Genomic DNA, 5,046 nt, shown 5'->3' with positions numbered 1-5,046 from the left:
TCTAGAAGTGATGTTATAAAACATTATATTAAAATTTGGAGAACATTCATTTTCCATCTGTGTGCCACATTTGCCAAACTCAGCTATTGGTCTTCTTGATATACTCCTAAATTTGTAATATTTCTTTGTCTAAAGCGAGACCTGACTTATTAATGGTAATACCTCTATAAAGAGTTGGACAGTCTATGTTCGTTGAAAGATGATATTCTGCAGGGTGAGGGTGATAGCAAGATGGTGGACAGAGAGGCACAATCATCAAAATACTCAGGAAAGTGGACAAAAATAAATGTTGTGTTCATATGTATATAACTATATGTACATTTCTTTCTATTGCAGTGAAAAAATAGAGACATAATTTTAAAGATACAAAATTTGGGAGTTAACCATTCTACTCTGAATTCATTATAATCACTTATCATTTATTTATTTATTGAAGATAATTTTGGAGAAGTCTGAAGCCATCAGAGTTCTTTGTCTTATAGAAGTGAATTCATTTTTTGCTTGGAAATGCCTTGGCTTTGGTATTTATTTTTAGTCTAAAAACTTAATAGGACATTGTTGAGATTTTTCTGTATTATATCCCGCTGACTGCCTTCCTGCCCAGCAGCAATGCAGGGTACCCTAACAATATCAGAAATTCAGTTATTTCAGGAAAACAAACTTAAAACCATATGCTTGAATTTTTTATGCTGTATTATTGTCTTCAGATTTACTATTCATTTGTATGTCTTCATATTCACCATTCATTTGTATATTCATTCAACAACTATTAAATGCCTACTATGTGTATGGCACTGATCTAAGATTGGGGATAGAGCACTGAGAAAAAGGGACAAAATTTGCTCTTTCATGAGGCCTACAACTTAGTGGGGAGAGAAAAAAATAAAATAAATAAAAAATAGATGATAGATAGATAGGTATTGATAAGTTCTAGGGAAAAATAAAGCATGAAAAGTGACTACAGAGAGCCAATATTTTCCTGCATTTTTCATTTTTAGAAAGGGTGATCATGGGTAGCCTCACTGAGAAGATTGCATCTCTGAAAGAGATTGCAGGTAAAAGGAGCTTCAAATGTAAAAACTCTAAGACAAGAGCATGCCTGGCATGTTTAAAGAACAACAAGGAGAATAGTGTGGCTGGGGTGGAGTGAGTGAGGGTGGAATAAAAGGACATAACAGCAGAGGTAAAGATGAACCCAATTGTGTGGAGTTCTGAGGACTGGTGTAGAGATTTTGTGTTTTATTTTTAGTGAGATGAAGAGATACTAGAGAGATTTTACTAGAATGGTAACATAATTTAGTTTACAATGTAATCACATTACTCAGGCTATCCTGTTATTTATAGACTGAAGAGGAGCAAGAACAAAAGTTGAGAAATTAGTTAAGAGACTAATGCAGGAGTCCAACTGAAATATGATGGTGGCTCTGACCAAGGTGCTAGTAGTGTAAATGAAAAGATGTGGTCAAATTTGGATATATTTTGAAGGTAGAAGCCACAGATTTGCTCACTAGACATTGTGTGTCAGAGGTAGGTCAAAGTAGCTCTTGGTTTTGGGGCATGAACAACAGAAATATAGTTATTACCTGAGATGAGGAAGATTGATAATGGAGAATGTTGAGGAGGAATTTCAGGAGATTGTTTTTGAACTTAATGAGTTTGTGATGTTTATTTAATATTGATTAAATAGAAATTGCAAGTTAATAATGAGATACCTGAGTCTGGATTTCAGAGATGTTCAGACCTAATTGCAGGAAAGTAAGAAGTTTATAGTTTTTTGGAAAACAGTAAGTCAATGGATGTCTCAAAGAAATGTCTGCAACCTTCTAACATGAAATTTCTGTTGATTGAAGGTGGATGCCACTCTCTTATAAGATAGAAGTAAAATACACCTTACACATATAGAAACACACACACACGTGTGTGTGCACATGCCTGTGTGCACCTGGACCGAGAAAAACAAATGAACATAACAGAAAAGAGAATGACAGCTAAAAAGCGATGGGCCAGAGGCAAAGAAAAAGGAGAAAAGGAGTGCAGAAAGGGGAGAGCCGTGCATAGAAGAAGGAGAAAGAGCATTGACACATATATAAACTCAACCCTCCGCTGGGTCAGGAAGTGCAAACCTCATTTGAGTAGGGTAAAGACTTGAAAGGCGAAGATCTCATGGAAGAATAAATAAAAAATGGTTATGGCTATGTTGTCTTCTGTCTCATCCCTGGAAAATGCAAAGGCTAGGTCAGCAGATAGCTTATACCAGTGCACTAAAGAAGGTCTACTCTTCCTTGTGTGGTCCATATTTCAGTGAATAGTATCACCTGAGCTAGAAAATTGGGCTTTCTACTCATCCTCATAATCATATTTCCAAAAAACTTCCAATTAGTTATGCTTTATAAGTGTTTCTCAAATGTTTTGCTCAGGGCTTTATAACTCATTATCTAAACTATGATAATAATCACTTATAAGTCTCTTATCCTTTCAATAAATTCTACATATTCTTGTCAGAAGTAATTCTAAGAAATAAGAATCTAATTATGGAACTTTCTGTATATTTCCTCCCCATTTCATGATTAACCTCAAAATCCTTAGTATGGCTAACAAAGTTCTTTGTTAGTTTGAGTTTTAGTGTTCTCTCCAGCTTAATTTTCCAATACTCATCCACATCTGCAACATTCCCTAGACATATGAAACGACTTCACTCGTTCCTTTATTATATTTATTACCTTTGCATATGGCATCCCTATAGTTTTCGTCTTGCCCAATTCCAGAGTAAAGTCTCTGTTCTCATTTTACTTGATATCTTGACAGCATTTGACAACGGTGGTCTTTCTCTCTACTTTTTGAAACAATTTTCATCAGTTTAGGACTTTCTGCTTCCTTCATGGAAAGCCCTTCCGAAAGGCTTTCAAAACCATCGTATCTAAAAAAGCCATTCTCTACGTGGTTTATATTTAAGCCACACTTATTTGTTTTTAAAATATTAAAAATTTCTATATTAGTTGATAAATACTATAATAATTGTGATAGTGAAAATAAGTGATATAAATTATAAATTCCTTGAATTATGAAATTGCTACTATTTACAGAGTTTTTCCTTTATTAGCTTATTGTAATTCTATGTATTTAACTTGTTGTATATTGGTATTCATAAATTCAAGGATTTATAGTAAAATATTAAAAATGAATATGCAGATTTAAGAGAGAACAATTGAAGAATAAGTCTTTTTGTATTTCTCTTAAACATAATAAACACAAATACCTGAATCTGCAGAAGCACAAAGAAGAGACAGAATTAATATTAAAGCAGACCTCAGGCAACCTTCTTTCCCAAGCAAAATCAGAGCATCTCAGAACATCCCTAATGCCATTTAAAGTAAGAACAAAATAAAACTACTTTAAAAAAGAGATTTGAAGTTAATAATAAATATTTTAACACAGTTGTCAATATTTTCTTAGCCTTACAAGAAAAAATATTTTAGTTATTAATACTGACAATTTGACAAACCATAGGAATGGGAGAGCAAATAAACTAAATAAATGAAATACAAAAAAGATGTAGATAGTTTCATAGAAATTAGGAAATGATATACTGTTGAAATAAATCATATCGTAATATAGACTCAAGTAAAAAATTAAATGGCCTAATAATTTGAAAACGTGTTTGATGAATGAAGTGAAAAAACAGAGTGAAATCCTTTCAATTTATTAGTTTTAATATTTGGCCAAATGTTGTTTAGCTCTATAGGTTGAAAAAATGAAATTTATTTAAATAATTTAATATGCTATACCAATAAACAATTCACATGCCTAAATTGATTGTAAAAATATTGAGTATATAACAATATCAGATAGTTTTTAAGCATCCAAAAATCTTTGGATGTTTTTGCAACAAGTTCAGCAAAGTCTAAACCTTTATTACTGAACCCCTGGAATCCAGGGTGCTCCTGGGCACAATGTTTGAATCTGCTCATTCTGTGTCTACACTCATGCCCATGGTGATCTCATTCTGTCTCCTGGCTTCATTTATCATCTGATAGGTGGATAACTTGCAACTTGTTCCAAGACTCTTCCGCTGAATTCCAGCTTCCTATATCCATCTGTAATAGACATCACCACTTGTATAGCCAACAGATGTCTCATATGACATGTCCCAATGGAGCTCTTGATCCAAACACCGCAATCCCTGCCCACACCACCAACACACACACACACACACACACACACACACACACACACACCCACACACAATCCACCCCTCTTCCTCTCTTCTCATTTTCAGTTTATGGTGCCCCTTTCTTGGATTATTTCAATAGTGTCCTAATTAATCTTTTCTCTTTTATCCTCTTACTCCCTGTATTTTCATAACAGCCATATTGAACTTGTCAAAATCCAAGTCAACTTGATTACAACTCTACTTATTACCAATGGTGTCATCTTACTGAGAATAACCACTAACTAGCCAAATTTACATAAGTGTACTATCAGGCCCTGCAAAGTATGGCTCCCTTTTCTTCACAGACCTCCTATCCCACTACTCTCACCATGTTCAATATGTGGTTGCTCAAACATGCCTGAAGCCCTTGCCACCTTGAGATTTTTGCTTCTGAGAGCAGCCTTCTCTACCCACAGTATTTACAATGTAATACCCTCAACTCTCTGTATTCCACTTTCCTGCTTAATTTTTCTTCATAGCATTATCACCATCTCACCTATTATATATTCCTTACTTAGTTTTGCTTACTTTCTGCCTTCCTCACTAGACTGCAAACTCCAGGAGCGTACGGAATTTGGTCCTTTTGTTCACTGCTATTCCCAGTGCCTAGAATAATGCCTGGCACATGTTTGGTGCTCAACAGATATTTGCTATATCAGTGAATGAACATTAGTTGCTGTGATAGACTGAATAATGCCCCTTCACAGATGTCCACATCCTAATCCCCAAACCTGTATGTGTGTTACTTTACACAAAAGAAGGATTTGGCAGAGATGATTAAGGTTGGTACTTTAGACCTGCTTCTAGGAGGAAACAGAATGGGAGGATGAGGCCAA

Source organism: Diceros bicornis, chromosome 11 (genome assembly GCF_020826845.1).
Source record: "Diceros bicornis minor isolate mBicDic1 chromosome 11, mDicBic1.mat.cur, whole genome shotgun sequence".
NCBI classification, from domain to species: domain Eukaryota; kingdom Metazoa; phylum Chordata; class Mammalia; order Perissodactyla; family Rhinocerotidae; genus Diceros; species Diceros bicornis.
Note: the sequence above shows the minus strand (reverse complement) of the source record.